Source organism: Ascaphus truei, chromosome 17 (assembly GCF_040206685.1).
Source record: "Ascaphus truei isolate aAscTru1 chromosome 17, aAscTru1.hap1, whole genome shotgun sequence".
Lineage (NCBI taxonomy): Eukaryota > Metazoa > Chordata > Amphibia > Anura > Ascaphidae > Ascaphus > Ascaphus truei.
Window position 1 is genome coordinate 10,531,874 of NC_134499.1, and position 17,615 is coordinate 10,549,488.

At 48.6% G+C, this 17,615-nt stretch overlaps 1 long non-coding RNA gene across 1 annotated transcript; it reads left to right on the forward strand.

Moving 5' to 3' along the window:
- Nucleotides 1-9,177: 9,177 nt before the first annotated feature.
- Nucleotides 9,178-11,593, forward strand: LOC142468456 (uncharacterized). The gene is made up of 3 exons (XR_012788660.1): nt 9,178-9,457; nt 10,293-10,319; nt 11,393-11,593. It is a non-coding gene; the product is annotated as an uncharacterized LOC142468456 (long non-coding RNA).
- The last annotated feature ends 6,022 nt before the right edge of the window (nt 11,594-17,615 follow it).

Sequence of the window (17,615 nt, forward strand, 5' to 3'; positions counted from 1 at the left end):
GAGCGCAGAACGTAGTCTGTCATGCGGGGAGCTGGCAGAGGAGATCTTATCCTCTTCCGTTTCCGGATTGGGGTGACGCCGCTACCAGAGCGGTCACGTGATGACCATTTGCCGGAGCGTGCAAAGGGTTAATAGAAAAATCCTGCTTATTCCTGAGACTCCGCTGAAGTCTGCGCGACGCTGCTGCGGAAAATCTGTGAGACTCACAACAAATCAGGAGAGCGGACATATCTTCCCAGTGTACTCACTTATCAGCCGGTACTGTACCTGTTTGTGGGGTTCTCTAGGTAAGGAAAACCAGGAGTACCTGTTATTACTATTCATACCCGTGTTGGAAGGTAGAGGAGGGAACCCTCGTCTGCCTCCTGCAGCTCTGGTTAAAGCTCAGAATCCTTAGCCTATTGCATCAGCTAGGGACAGGTAGCATACAGTGCGTATTACCTATAAACACGTATATATACTGTATGTAACCCATGTTCTCCCACGCTAAGGGAGATTCACTGCAGTTACCTGGTGTTGGTGCTACCTGTTAGTTTCACAGGAGGCTCTGAGCATCTGCCGGTGGTAGTGGGGATTATCAGGACAGGCTTTTAGGGATCTTGACAGCAAAAGATGAACCAGAGCCCTGGCTCCACACTTCCAACTCTCTTCCCTCAGGGGAGTGGGATCAGCTATCCCATATTCCACCAGGGTGTATGGGAGTCAGGGATAGACCTTTGGGGCCTCAAGCCCTGGGAGTTGAGTCCAGGGACCAAAAGAGTGTACAAGGCGCTGCAACATCAAGCAAAGAACTGTCAAGATCTCTAAAAGCCTGTCCTGATAATCTCCACTACCACCGACGGATGCTCAGAGCCTCCTGTGAACCTAACAGGTAGCACCAACACCAGGTAACTGCAGTGAATCTCCCTTAGGGTGGGGGAACATGGGTTACATTTGGAGGCGCTGCTGAGATTTCAGACCTGGGGTGCCCAAATTTAGTACAACCTAATTATGTTGATGATCATGTCATTACTGTCCAGGCGGGAGGTCTATGACTGGGCCTTGAGAAGCTACGCACCACCCCAGCAGATGCTCGCCATTGGGCAATTACGACATTTGTATAGTACTAGTGCAGTTCCCGGGCCTATGGGCCGCGCATATCCTAGCCCACCGAACAGACCCAGAAAACGTACGGTGCGCAGTGCTAGTTGCAGGTGGGTGTGACAACGGAAGAAGGAGGTACTCCCACCATACAGTTTCGTGGAGTGCTGGATAGCGGGTGCCCTATAATCCAGGGGAACGCAAACTTTCTGTGCTGCGCAACCCTACCCGCCAGCCCCTATGCTCGCGCCCCCCACCTTATCTAATATCCAGCATCAAATGATGCGCGGGGTCATTTGACGCCGCGTTGCCATGGCGACGCATCACCGAAGATAAAGTAGGAGAAGCCCTCCAGGGGGTTGTACCCCCCACCTTGCGCACCCCTGCTATAACATTTCCAGAAATACCTGTGAAGATAGAGCCCTCTAGTTTCGCCTCTGACAGGCAGGAGCTTCCGATGGTTGTGTCTTCACCTTCCGCAGGAAGTCCTAGCAGGAGCGAGGCCAGTGCCGTGTCCGGCAGCAGCTGACCATCTGGTCGGAGCAGACGCAGTTCCCGCAACTCGGATGGAGATCAGATGCTCGCAGAAGCTATCCAGCAGTTGGCTGAGAACCTGGGGTGAGACGTCTCAGGCACAGCATTATTGTAAGCTGAAAGCGTTTTCAGGGGTATTGCCCACGTCCGTCGGAGAAGAGGCATTCGAAGCTTGGAAGGGCCATACCTTGCAAGTACTGGAGGAATCGTCTTGCACGAAGCTGTTAAGAGGCAGCGGATAATGGAGTCCCTAAAACCCCCCACCTCTACAATGGTGAGAATGTAACGAGAACAGAATGCAGATTCTACGGCACCGAGGTTAGTGGACTTCTTAACTCAGGTCTACGGCCTAGAAGAGGACGAAAGCGAACTCTGGACTAAGTTCTATAGTCTTAGACAGAAAGAAGGGGAAGAGCTGTCCGAGTTTATACAACGGATACAGTTGTACACCTTTTGCCTGGAATATCCATTCACATGGAGCCCATTTAAGCAGATGCATCGCCGTTCACACAGCTTGTAAGCACAGCATGGGACACAGTGAATGGATATTCCAGGCAAAAGGTGACACATTGTGTGCTCATTTGCATGTCATTTCCCAGAATCCCTTGCTGCAGTGGAAGCACTGTATGCTGGGTGATAATGGTGAAAGGCAGGGTTGCAGACCTAAGACATGTGAATGTGCTCACACGTGATATACTCTATATAGATATATACTGAATTATACTTGTTGGGTGAATATAAATATATAGAAAAATATACACAGGTCCTATTGGTAAAATACAGTTATGTTACGTGTCGTGTATAGCTGTGTATTCCAGTCTCGTGGTGACACGGGTGTCCATCTGTCTCCGGTTACACTTTAAAAAAGCAGCTTGGCTATTCTCGTTTTAGGAAAACCGCCACTGGCCTTGCCAGGATTATTAGAGTGCAGACCTGGTGATGTGGCGTCGGTTTCGGTCTCGTAGGGTTAATTCACAACGTTTGTGCCGCGGTCGCTTTTTTTTTTTTTTTTTTAATCGTTCTATGAAATTGGTGTTCCTGCTGAAAAGGAACAGTCGCCATTTTTGTTGGAGGCCTAGGGGGGAAAATTAGTCCTTTTTAGGGCAAAGATTAATTACTCCCTGTTTTGCTAAGCAATGTACAGCACAGTATACACAAGCAGGACTATCATATGGTACGTATTTTATTGTCTGCATGGAAAGAAATCTCATTTAGACGAAAAGACCATTTTACACTCTGTTATTGGAAAACTGATTGGTGCAGCACTGACACCTTGTGGTTAAAAAGCATAATTACTGCAAATACTTTAAAGCGCCAATCTGTGTTATTAATAATAATAATCATAATAATAATAATAACTATATTTATATAGTGTTTTTCTCCCAATGGGACTCAAAGCACAGTTACATAAAAGGAAAAAAGAAGAAAACCTTTAAGGTTATTAACAAGACCAACAATTTCTTCAAAGTGCAGGTCTCCTCAAAGACAGAGATACAAAGTACAGCTCTACTCACACATTCATAATGCAATTCATCCAGGAACAGAGGAAAGACAATGTTTCAGATCCCATAGGGACCTTTCATCAGGTACATAGTAACACACAAAGCACATTTAAATATTGTATTTTGGCACCAAAAACCTCCCTCAGCAGCGGATGCCAATTAAGTGTAGCACACCAGCACATATACCATAAGAATACATAGTAGCGTATTAAAAGGGAGCAGCGCATATTTATATCAGCGTGACATGTTGTGACAATAGAAAAAACATTGTAAAAACAAATTCCCAATACCTTATATCTTATATCTCATTTCTAAACCTGCAAACTGTAACCAGGAAGTGATCAAATGGAAGGCAGTCAGTGTTACAGTCCCCTCCAGCCCGGCTGTGATCAGAGGAAGTGTCCGGAGAGGTACACAGTGTCATAGCAACCAGAAAACAACTCCGAAATCTCGCTGTGTGGTATACAAATCAAATAAGCTTTATTGGCATGACGAAAGAACATTTAGGTATTGCCAAAACACGAATAATAGGGGGTGGGGTACAACAATTACACAGTACATGAATAATAAAGGATGGGGTACAATGATTACACAGTACATGAATAATAGGGAGTGGGGTACAACGATTACATAGTACATGAATAATAGGGGGTGGGGTATAATGATTACACAGTAAATGAATAATAAAGGGTGGGGTATATTGATTACACAGTACATGAATAATAGGGAGTGGGGTACAACGATTACATAGTACATGAATAATAGGGGGTGGGGTATAATGATTACACAGTACATGAATAATAAAGGGTGGGGTATATTGATTACACAGTACATGAATAATAGGGAGTGGGGTACAACGATTACATAGTACATGAATAATAGGTGGTGGGGTATAATGATTACACAGTACATGAATAATAGGGGGTGGGGTATAATGATTACACAGTACATGAATAATAGGGGGTAGGGTATAATGATTACACAGTACATGAATAATAGGGGGTGGGGTATAATGATTACACAGTACATGAATAATAGGGGGTGGGGTATATTGATTACACAGTACATGAATAATAGGGGGTGGGGTATAATGATTGCACAGTACATGAATAATAGGGGGTGGGGTACAACGATTACACAGTACATGAATAATAGGGGGTGGGGTATAATGATTGCACAGTACATGGGTAACAGTTACACACAGGGATGTGGGGGTTAGTGGGCGTCTCTCAGCCTGTGGCAGGTGCTGATATAGTGTGCAGCCATTTCTGCCGTGGTTTCATCTTCTCCCAGGAGGATCGCTATTTTTTGGTTCTCTTCTATATTATTAAAGTTCTTGATAAGAGCTGTGAGTTTCTCCAGGTGGGCACTCCTCACTTCAGAGTATTGTGTGCAACGCAGCAGGATGTGTGTTTCATCTTCTACCTCTCCTAGCTCACTTCGCTGGCACAGTCTCATCTCCCGGGGCTTCCAGTTCTGTCTGTGTCTGCCTGTGTCTCTCACACACCTCTCCTAGCTCACATCGCTGGCACAGTCTCATCTCCCGGGGCTTCCAGTTCTGTCTGTGTCTGCCTGTGTCTCTCACACACCTCTCCTAGCTCACATCGCTGGCATAGTCTCATCTCCCGGGGCTTCCGGTTCTGTCTGTGTCTGCCTGTTTCTCTCACACACCTCCTAGCTCACATCACTTGCACAGTCTCATCACCCGGGCTTCCAGTTCTGTCTGTGTCTGCCTGTGTCTCTCACACACACCTCTCCTAGCTCACATCGCTGGCACAGTCTCATCTCCCAGGGCTTCAAGTTCTGTCTGTGTCTGCCTGTCTCTCACACACCTCTCCTAGCTCACATCGCTGGCACAGTCTCATCTCCCGGGGCTTCCAGTTCTGTGTCTGCCTGTGTCTCTCACACACCTCCTAGCTCACATCGCTGGCACAGTCTCATCACCCGGGGCTTCCAGTTCTGTGTCTGCCTGTGCCTCTCACCCACCTCTCCTAGCTCACATCGCTGGCACAGTCTCATCTCCCGGGGCTTCAAGTTCTGTCTGTGTCTGCCTGTCTCTCACACATCTCTCCTAGCTCACATCGCTGGCACGGTCTCATCACCCGGGGCTTCCAGTTCTGTCTGTGTCTGCCTGTGTCTCTCACACACCTCTCCCAGCTCATATCGCTGGTACAGTCTCACCTCCCGGGGCTTCCAGTTCTGTCTGTGTCTGCCCGTCTCTCACACATCTCTCCTAGCTCACATCACTGGCACAGTCTCATCTCCCGGGGCTTCCAGTTCTGTCTGTGTCTGCCCGTCTCTCACACATCTCTCCTAGCTCACATCACTGGCACAGTCTCATCTCCCTGGGCTTCCAACCACAAAAAAAAAATTGTTTTAGCCACATTGCCCAGGAAGAGAATATATTTGAAAAACAAGTGGTGAAAGTCCATCCTTCTTCTACAGGAGTCGGGATGCTGCATCTCGGATATGCTCAACTAGGTCATGAATGGTACTGTTGTTATCAGGGACAGCTTATCCACCATAGCCAGACAGGTCAACCGTCCGGAGGAACGTCTCATAGGACAGCAGTGGAAAAAACTGCTGATGTCACTAGGTCCATCAAGCCGTGCAGAAATAGAGGGTAAACTCATTGAGGTATGAGCCAGCCCAATTGATACAAATGCGTTACCATACATCTGGAAAGCTGACACACTCGTGAAATATCACACGTTACATTGCTGATATTGTGGAATACAATAAGGTGCACCTTACAAATTAACACTAAAAACAAATTGGAGGATACATCCTGTTTTGTGGGGAATAATCGAATGAGAAGAGACCAATCCTCTACAAGTGATCAAATGGACTACTAGAATTCATCCAACCTCCATTTATTGTGTACTACCTGGCTCTACTAATGGGACTTGAGATATATATTTAGTTATATACAGTGTTCGACAAATCACCCAAAAATCTACTCGCCCAACCAAAAAATCTACTCGCCACCTAGTCCCGCCCCCAACCCGCCCCTAGTCCCACCCCCAACCCGCCCCTAGTCCCGCCCCAAACTCCACTTTAAAATAAAATATATAAATAAAATACATTTAATAAATTCCTAGTCAGAACAACATTCGTTTTTGACATAAATGTATTTATTGTATTACATTATACTACAATGTGTGTGTGTGTGTGTGTGTGTGTGTGTGTGTGTGTGTGTGTGTGTGTGTGTGTGTGTGTGTGTGTGTGTGTGTGTGTGTGTGTGTGTGTGTGTGATCTAGAAATAAAAGCCAGGTGTGAATGACTAGTTTCCTGAACCCCTTAACCAGTGTCTGGACATCCCCGCTTCACAATATCTAAAGCAGCAATCCCGCCTGGGATCTTACCTGATCCGCAGTCCCTCAATGTCCAGGTACCCGCATTCCCGCAATGTTATACATTGGAGGGGATGTGTTCCCTACCTGTCTTCTGGGTTAGGGAAGGATTCCGATGTTTCCTGTGTGAAGCTTGAGTCAGATCTGGAAGAAAGCAGTATAGGTTATTTCGGTGTAGTATAGGACAGTTAAGATATACAGGGTAAATAAGATATCCAGATCCAGAGTGAGAGACAGACAGAGTGTGGGTGAGACAGACAGAGAGAGTGTGGGGGAGAGAGACAAAGAGAGTGTGGGGGAGAGAGACAGAGAGAGTGTGGGGGAGAGAGACAAAGAGAGTGTGGGGGAGAGAGACAAAGAGAGTGTGGGGGAGAGAGACAGAGAGAGTGTGGGGGAGAGAGACAGAGAGAGTGTGGGGGAGATAGACAGAGAGAGTGTGGGGGAGAGAGACAGAGAGAGTGTGGGGGAGAGACAGAGAGAGTGTAGGGGAGAGAGACAGAGAGAGTGTAGAGGAGAGACAGGGAGAGTGTAGAGGAGAGAGACAGGGAGAGTGTAGAGGAGAGAGACAGGGAGAGTGTAGAGGAGAGAGACAGGGAGGGGAGAGAGACAGGTAGGGGAGAGAGACAGGGAGGGGAGAGAGACAGAGAGAGGAGAGAGAGAGGAGATAGGGGGGGGGACTGACTGATGGGGGGGAACTGGGTGAGGAGATGGTGACTGACTGGGTGACTTTGACTGACTGGGTGGGGGGGTGACTGATTGGGGGGTACCTCTGGTGTCACACACACACACACACACACACACACACACACACACACACACACACACACACACACACACACACACACACACACACACACACACACACACACACACACACACACACACACACACACACACACACACACACACTCCCATATAGACACACACACACACACACACACACACCCATATACACACACACACACTCCCATATACACACACACACACTCCCATATAGACACACATACACCCATACACACACACCCACACACACACACCCATATACACACCCACCCACCCATACACACACACACACACACACACACACACACACACACACACACACACACACACACACACACACACACACACCTATATACACACACACACACACACACACACACACACACACACACACCCATATACACACACACACAAACCCATATACACACACACACACACACACACACCCATATACTGTACACACACACACACACACACACACACACACACACACACACACACACAGCGGGAACCGGAGGGACATCCCCGCTCCCATCTCCTGCCCCGGGGGCTGTCACGCGGTGACAGGGAGAAGCGGGAACCGGAGGGACTGTGACGGGGGGAGCGCCGGGGACAGGAGAACACCCCCGCTACCACCTCCATAACTGCGGGCAGCGGGAGCGCTGGGGACAGGGGGTAAGGCACAGATTATACTTACTGTGTCCTCCATGGAAGAAAAAAAAAAAAAGAATGGCCGCTCATTGGGGGCGGGCTCATATAGAGCCTGGCCACGCGTCCAAAAAGCCTGGGAGCGCGCGCCAATCAGCTGTCAGGTAGGGGGAGTTTTTTTTTTTTTTTTCAGCGCGAGCAGGGGGGAAATTTAAAAAAACAAACACGTGTGCTGCTTGGGCCAATAGCTACTCGCCCGGAGGTTAAATCCACCCGCCCCAGGCGTGTAAATGTATAGGATTGTGGAACACTGTATATATATATCTACAACAAAAAGCAGCAGCCAGCACTCCAAGCAACAAATGTAAAGTCAAGGTGCATGCTCCATAGAAATCAATATAGAAACCCTGTCTTCCCATAAGAGAAGGCACAAAAGCAGCAACACTCAGATACAGCAAAAAGACATGTATTAGCAGTGACAAAACAGCACACTATAAACCCAACGTTTCAGTCCTGGCAGGACCTTCCTCAGGGGAGTGCTACCAGACGATGACACCCGGAGAACATATATACCCCATAGTTCACCATGTGAGGACAATTAGAGGCAGCTAATTGTACAATCCTGGACCTCCACGAGTGCAATCAGTGTATGAGGTAGCACGGCAGCCATCTTGGAAATCAGGAGACATAGCAATGCTCGCTGTCGCACATGTGCAGGTGAGTACAGGCTCCCCCGGTGGACAAAAAAATCCTAGCGTCCAATGTTGCTAGGAAACGCATGTGTGGCGTCATGAAGTCCTGGGACGTCAGCTCAAATATGTTACAACTTGAAAGTCGCATAATTTTTGAACTGAACACAATGACTCCGCGAGGACTAAATGAAGATTTCAAATTAGGATGTTTTTTGTGATTGCATCTTTTGAATTTTTGTTCTGTGTCCTTTTCTCTTCATTAATGCATAGATGCTCATAATTAGGTTTCCATTGCCGGGACTTTGCATTATTGTTCCCCAATGGTGCAGTACAGAATATTAATATTTAACCAGTATGCCATTTACAATTGCCTAATTTATATGCATGTTCTTGCTTCTACACCTCCTCCTTTCCCTTGTTATCCCTCCCTCCCCTTGCCATCTAAACAGTCACCCTCAGCTCTGGAAATTGTTTTTATTCCCCTTATGTGTTGATTCACTTGTTCCTTCACTGTCATTTTCTCTAGGGAGCTGCCACGCTGATGCAATTGACACTGAATGGGGTACCAGATTGGGGTGACGTTCTGGTGCTGTCACAGAGCCTTGCACATGCGCAACTTCACTTTGAGCTGACTTCCCAGGACTTTATGACGCCACACATGCGTTTCCTAGCAACATTGGACGCTAGGATTTTTTTGTCCACCGGGGGAGCCTGTACTCACCTGCACATGTGCGATAGCATACATTGCTCTGTCTCCTGATTTCCAAGATGGCCGCCGTGCTACCTCATACACTGATTGCACTTGTGGAGCTCCAGGATTGTACAATTAGCTGCCTCTAATTGTCCTCACATGGTGAACTATGGGGTATATATGTTCTCCGGGTGTCATTGTCTGGTAGCACTCCCCTGAGGAAGGTCCTGCCAGGACCGAAACGTTGGGTTTATAGTGTGCTGTTTTGTCACTGCTAATACATGTCTTTTTGCTGTATCTGAGTGTTGCTGCTTTTGTGCCTTCTCATATGGAAAGACAGGGTTTCGAGAGAGAGAGGAGAGAGAAGAGAGAGGAGAGAGGAGAGGGGAGAGGGGAGAGAAGAGAGAGAGAGAGAGAGGAGAGAAGAGAGAGAGACCCTGTCTTTCCATATGAGAAGGCACAAAATCAGCAACACTGACATATATATCATACCCTGTTGCACTGGTCCTGGGACTGACTAGTCCAGTTTTTTGCTTTTATACTAGTATAATTTCAGCCAGTCTAAATTAAGAAGTTACTGTGCGCTTGCTGCTCTCGCGCTTTATATATATTTTTGAATCACTGTTCATACACTAATACAGTGATATATGTTTTATGTAATCCCCTCTTTATTGAAGGTTATGTTTTATTTGGGTGGTGTGCAACAAAGCGATCTCTTTTGAGAGCACCTCTTGTGTTTTCAGTTTTTGTTTTCGGTCTATTACGGTCACAGTGTGCACCCAATAATATCGCTATCATCAATTATTCTGCATGTTGTCTATTAGTTCAGAGATGGAGTTGATTGTGAGCGTAGGGGGTAACCCGGCTCCAAATAAAGGTTTAAGCCCATTTGGTTACCCCTGATACGTAATAAGGGTTCAAGAAGAGTCAGCTCTTGCACCCAGTGTTGTATATGCATAACCTGTAATTGTGCGGTAATCAAGTATTTTATGTGTTTTTACCTTTCCAGGAGTGCCAGCAAGCAGAGATTGCAGTGGTATGAGTTTCAGGGGATGTGGGGGGGGAGGGGGAGGGGGGTACCAGGTTTGATTCCTGGATGCATGTAGACACATTGTCCCAGCAAAATCTTCACTTGAGAACGCTGGCGCGACTCACCACAGGGGTTCCCTGCTTCAGCACAGACCAGAAAGGTAAAAGGGGCATAGGGATGTGAGGTGTCCCTGTAACAGTCAAGGGGTCTCTAGGTTAATGGGGATACCCAGTAAATGCCCAGGTCACCCAGAACCGGTCTAGGGGTTCTGAGGGCTCCAATCATACATCTAAGGTTCTGAGGGGATTCTTAGAATCCATACCAAGTCCTGTGAATGTACAATTTATTTCATGATCTTGTTTGCTCAATGTATGATCCGGATAAAGAGGTGTAAATGGCCCGGTCTCCTGTGACATTGATCATTAGCCTTCCTGTTTCTTTACCTGTTAGATATCTTTGTGGGGAATAAAATACATTACAGATGAGAGGGGCTTCCTGATTGCACTTGTGCTTTGGCAGAAGTATATATGTGACCCTATAAATCTCCCTCACACCCGGGCTTGGCAGTGTGTCACTAGTGCAGCGTCCTGGGTAACAAACACTTAGCTGTTAGTAATAGATAAAACGGATAGAAAAGAAACTACACATAGGTTTGATTAAAGAGAGTATTTAATTTAAATAATGCATCTCTCTGCTGGTAGGGGCCTGCAGCACATTGCAGAGCGATATAGTAACATGCAGAGCAATGCACTGCAGGCCCTTCCGGCAGCACAGTGGTAAAGAGAAATGCACAAAGGGCAGTTTGTTGCTGTGATCCAGAGGAAGGCGAAACATAACCCCTGCTGTGCTGGGGGGAAAAAAATTCCTTCCTGACCCCATTTAAATGGCGATCGGATCGTCCCTGGATCACTGCGCATCAATTACCCCACTCTCACTCATTTCCTCCCCCGACACACACACACAATCCCCCTGGGGATACTGTATCTGAGTCTACTGAGAGATACTCTCTCATACTGATACAGACTCAGATACAGTATCCATGTGCCGCCATTAAAGGGTGTTATTGTACCGGTAACCAGCAGTCCAGCTATTCCTTTTTCCCCACGCGTGTGCATCGTCTCTTCACTCTGGATCTATGGACATTTACAAGACTGGAGCACGCTGACGGTCTAAGGAGACGCTCAAATCAGTGAGTACAAACATATCTATTTACTCACCAGTATCACTGCTTTCACAATTAAGCCGATACAGTGCAGGTTAGCAAGCTTGGTGCCTTGTGGAATAGGCCAGCTAACCTGAGGCCTAGTGTATTATCTGAGAAATAACAAGAAATATATGAACAGGACTCAGTATTTTAACAACCAATACTTTGGGATTTGCCTCAGGGAAGCATTGCTTGGCAGTGTTTCACTTCTATCTTTATTGTTCCATGGGAAACCACACTCAGTGAGCACAGCAATCACGTGCTGAATATAGCTATGGCTAAAAGTGAATAATCAGCACAAAATACTGTTACAGCACATAATGAGTAATGAACATTACGAATCATCAGTGGTACAGAGTCACAAGCGGTCAGGTATCCTCTGGGGCAGTCAGGTCTGCCGTCTGTTTCCAACAACGAGGGTACGGTCCTGCGTGACCAGGTGGTTCTGTATACAGTATGTTATATATATTCTGTGCAGTAAAACTGTTATACTTTCCCAAGTGTGTTTTGTTGCACGGGGTTCCTGTAACTGGGTCATTCCACATAGTAGAAAACCGTACAGGTGGAGGCGCTAACGATCATCGACTCAGGTATACCCCTGGCTCCCAGCAGCGGAGGCTCAGGCCTCCTGTGAGCCACAGGTATTGCACCACACATATACACACCGTAGCCACACATCTCCCAGGGGATGGGGGAAAGTGTGCTACACTGATATACTACAGTACTCACTGACACTCAACCCCAACATACTGCAGTACTCACTGACACCCCCAACATACCGACATACTGCAGTACTCACTGACACTCACCTCCAACATACTGACATACTGCAGTACTCACTGACACTCACCTCCAACATACTGCAGTACTAACTGACACTCACCCCCAACATACTGACATATTGCAGTACTCACTGACACTCACCTCCAACATACTGACATACTGCAGTACTCATGGACACTCACCTCCAACATACTGACATACTGCAGTACTCACTGACACTCACCCCCAACATACTGACATACTGCAGTACTCACTGACACTCACCTCCAACATACTGACATACTGCAGTACTCACTGACACTCACCTCCAACATACTGACATTATTCTGGAAGCCAGAGGGTCACGTGGTGATGACTTAGCTCAGATAGTGTCAACTCGCCCTCTTTTCCAAGCACGACAAGGTCTATTTCTTTTCTTACTTTATTTTGGAGAAAGCAGGGAAAAACAGTTTCTTGTGTAGAGGTGTAGGTCTAAATATCTCTGTGTGTGCTTAGTAGTAAAGGGAGGTGAAAAGATAATCCTGCAGTACCATTACAGGGGTTACAGCAAGGTACTCACGAGTCCAGAGGAATGGTGGAAAAGGAAATGGCAATGTATGCTGGGTAGTAAGATAGTCTGGGGACAGACCATCTGTGGGCAGAGCAGAGGGGGAGAAAGCAGACTAGCCCATTTGAGAGAAAGGCTGGGGCTGCTATGGCAATTCACAGGAGTGTCTGGGGGAGCTACAACATGTAGCAATAATGTTGCATCTCTAATACAGCAAGCTGCTGGGAGAGGGGAAATGGCACTGTATTTATCACACAAGCACTGTGTTTGTGTGTAGAACCAAACACATACAGCTGGCACTAATAAGCTGGCAAGCAGGGCTGCGAGGAAAGGGGGGGGTGAAACAGAAGTGCAGACGGGTATACCTGTTCCATGACACTCCCCGTCTGGTATCTGTAGATACCACTATATAACAGGCTACGTGGAACATATGTGCATTGCAAACATAATATAACAATGCAAAGGTCCATATTCTCATAGCAAGGTGATACCGGCCGGTACCACTGGCGTCAAAGTCCTTTGGCCAACCTTCCAGTAAGGGAAGCCAGGTGGATGCACAGCTCTTGGTTAGCTTGATGCACCACAATGTCTTTTGTAAGAGTCTCTGGCACTGTTTCCTTTTAGCCTTGTGAGAAAACAGTCCTTTTGTCTCTGTAGTTTTATCCACAGAGTACATCCCCTTGTAAGTGCGCCAGTCGTGGTAGCTTGTCGCTCTATCACCTGGCATTCGGCAGAAGGAGATGGCTTTTGGTTCCTTGCGGAAGCGGAACAACACTTCTGGAAGACTGGTTGTCGAATCTAGTCCAGTAAAGAGGGCGTCTCTCAGAGAGACTCCCTGAAGCTGAGTGCTGGGGTTGAACATTACCCGGATTTGATCGGGTTCCTGAGGGTGGTAGGCCCCAGGTGATTGGAGGTACCGACATTCTTCACCTTCCTCCATTAGAGGTGCTGGCTTTGCGTGGCCGGTAAAGAATATCTTCTGGATGAAGGCCACAAAGTTGCTTTTGGTCTCCGGCTCCCTTTGTGGGTTGCGGCGGAGCGAAGTGAGCCTAGAGATGACAGGTTCTCTATTGTTCAGGAGGCGTCTTTTTGGTGAACGGACTGGTAGCGGAGTCACCCAACTGCTTAGTCCGTCTTTAGAGAGCTCCTTGACTGTTAACTTCGGGAATCCTCTATCTTCCCTTGATGGTGTTTGCTTGTCGTCGTTCCTTGTTGTCTGGAACGCTGTGCACCGTAGTTCATCGGTACATTTCTCTTGCACGAGAACATCTCCGCGTAGTTTGGTGAAACGCTTTTGTGTTTCTTTGTTGACTGCCATCGGGAGGTTATTGTCTCCCTGGACGTAACGAAGAACAGTCTCTTTTGCCCTAGTAAAACCCTTTATGAAATGTCTCTGTGGCTGTCTCTTTTTAGATGTGTGAGAGGACAGTCCTTTTGACACTGTGGCTTCACCTGTGGGGCGCAATCTTTTGCGGCTATGCCAGCCGTGGCAGTTGGTTGCTTTGTCGCTTGATACTCTGTGGAGAGGAACAACTGAACACCTTAGTCGTGCCACTGCTCGCGAGAGGACGGTTTGATCGTTCATTGCCTTTTGGACGATCCCTTTGTCGGTCACCTTTGGGAGGTTACTTTTTTCCTTCGGTGGAATCGACTCATCATCCTTAGCTGTCTGGACTGCTGAGCATCCCAGGCCATTGTCACATCCCCCTGATGTGAGAATGTTTTTGTTGATCTCAGGGGTATGATCTTGTCTCTTCTCTTCACTTGGCCCTTCAGTCACTTGGAGATGGCCAAGACATGGTTCAGAGAGAGATGTGTGTCCACATTCTGTCACCACCGTTCTGCGGGCATCAACGTAGTCTTGCCTGTGCTCTTTGTTGGTGCACGCGTTGCCCACTATCACCCATCCTAGGTCAAGTCTTTGGGCGTATGGCGCGTTGTGGGGTCCGTTATGCTGTTTACGGACTTTATGTACCCTCATGATGTCCTTACCGAGCAGCAGCAGGATCTTGGCGCCTTGTTCCACCGGCCGGATGTGGTTGGCTATTCCTTTGAGGTGGGGGTAATGGAGTGCCACGTCTGGTGTGGGAATCTCGTCCCTGTTTGTGGCCATGTGGCTGCACTCGATGAGTGTGGGGAGAGCTATCTTCACTCTGTTGTCCACCGAACGTATGACGTAACCGCTTGCTCTTCTCCCTGTTGACTCAGTTGACCCTGCACAGGTTCTGAGGGTGTAGGGTGAGGCATTGTCCTGTAAGTTAAATAGGTTGAAGAACTCCGTCTTCGCCAATGATCTGTTGCTTTGGTCGTCGAGGATTGCATACATCCGAATAGCCTTCTCAGGTTGTCCCTGGGGGTGCACTGCGACAAGGCATATTTTGGAGCAGGACATTTTGTCACCTTCTTTTCCGCAAACCTCAGTGCGCTGAGATGTGACGGATGTTGGCTCTCCTTCTTCTTTCTCCCCGCCATGCTCCGCTACGGAGGATGGGTTCTTGAGTTGGTGGAGTGTCAGCGCCTCTGGGTGTAACGCTGTCACGTGCTTGTCACTTTCGCACACTGTGCATTTGATCTCTTCTTTACAGTCCCTGGCTAGGTGAGTCGTGGAACCGCAGCACTTGAAGCAAACTCTGAATTCTCCAAGTAACCTCTTGCGTTCCTCTAGGGACTTCATCCTGAACCCAAAGCACTTGTTGAGTGGGTGTGGCTTCTTGTGTAAGGGACATTCCCTGTTTGGGTCCCTTGGTTCTTTGTCTCCGGCGACCGACTGATCGGGAGTAGTTTGGGTCGTGGGAGGCACGTCCGTCCTGCGGACCGAGATGGGTGTTTGGGTGTTACCATATCTCGTCACTGGTCTCTCGTTCCTCAGGCTGCTTGCACTGTATGTGGTTTGCGCACCTAAGATGAAACTGGGATCGTTCCTTGTCCTTGCCGCTTCGCGGATGAAGCTCAAGAAGAATGAGAATGGGGGGTAGACGACTTGTTTCTCCCTTTTGTATTTGGAGCCTTGTGAAATCCACCTTTCTTGGAGGTTGAAGGGTAGCTTCTCCAGGATGGGTCTCACTCCACGAGCTGAGTCTAGGACGTTGAGACCGATTAAGGAATGGTCTTTCCTTGCGAACTCCAGCTCTTGCAGCAGGTCCCCGAGCTCTTGTAACTTCGAGTAGTCTTTAGTTGTGATCTTGGGGAAGCTGTCGACTCTTTTGAAGAGCGAATCCTCGACTGCTTCGGGGCTGCCGTAGGACTCTTCTAGCCTTTCCCACACTAGGTCAAAACCTACTTGGGGTTGGTGCGCGTTTGCCGCCCGCAGTCTATTTGCGTACTCTCTGGATTCGTTCCCCAGGAACTTGAATAGCAGGTTGAGCTCTTCCCTTGCTGAGAAGTCCAAGCTGTTGATTGCGTCTTTGAACGTGAACTTCCACGTCCGGTAGTTCTCAGGGCGGTCGTCGAAGCAGATGAGCCCTGCTTGCACCAGGTCGCGCCGGATCATGTACTTGGCTATGTCTGTCAGACCTGAGGCATCGGCGTGTTTGTCCCGTTCTGAGGTAGTTGCTGGGATGGTCCGTGCGGTCGCCTCTTCCTTGGCGTGGACGCGTGATGACTGCTGGTCGGTGTGAGGGGCTGTGTTTTCCCGTGTGGGTGTACTTGGATGGAGAGCCTGTTGTAGTGCATTCGTGTGCGCGCTGGCGTGTGGATCACTGTTGCGGCTGTGGCTATCCCAGGCAGCATGTGCCATTGATGGAGCAGCGTCTTCTCCTCGTGGACCTAGCAAGTCTTCGTGTCTGTGGTGTCGCTCCCTCCGTGTTGAGATGGTGCGCTGGTGTTTACACTGAAGAGGCTCCTTACGTAGTCTTCATTGCGTCGGGCTGGATCCTCTGAGGCTATCCGTCTGTACGGTTGCTCCCCGCCGTCCTGTCTCGCGGCTGCTTCTAGGACTTCAGCTTGGGCTATGGCGGCGGCGGCTTCCTTCTCTTGATTTAGGGCCTCTAGATCCGCGTCTAATTTGGCCTTTTTGCGCGCAGCGGCGGCGGTAGCAGCGGCATTGGTAGCGGCGGCAGTAGCATTGGCAGCGGCGGCAGCAGCAGCGGCGGCGGCGTTGGCAGCGGCGGCTGTAGCAGTGGCGGCGGCATTGGCAGCGGCGGCGTTCTGCTCCTCCTCTTCTATGAGCGCTCTTTCTGCCCTTACGGCTGCCTCTCTTCGACCATATTCGGCCCTGGCACGTGCGGCCTCTGCGGCGGCTCGCGCCTTGGTAGCGCTTGCGCTGGATGCGTTGGATTGTGCTGATCTTGCTGACCTTGATGAGTGTCTGAATGTGCTTGAGCGCTGCGATGCGGTTTCCAGCAAAAGGTCTTTCCTCTTACTTTCGGCTTCCGTGATAGAAGTTCGCACGCGGCTGTCACGTGTCAAGTCAAGGTTATGCTGTAAGTCCCTTTCATGCAGGCTTTCGCCGGTATTAGCCCTGGCCAGGTAAGTGACGTATGCCTCTGACATCTCTTGGTAGTATAAGTGGTCTATCTTTAATTGAGTTATTGCCTGCTCGAGCTGTTGTACAGAATTGCCAGCGGCGGCGACATTGCGTATCCCAAGTGTGGTAGTGTTCCAGGCCAGCTCTAATTTAGCGCGGTGCGCTTCAATGTCGTTCTTGTATTTTTCGCGGGCCTTTTGTGTCAGTGTGACTGTCCGTTTGGGCCTTGCGCCTGCCTGCGCCTGTTGCAGTTGCGCAGCGGTCTCTGTGTCTGAGTGATCGCTTTCCTGCGTGATGTCTGGT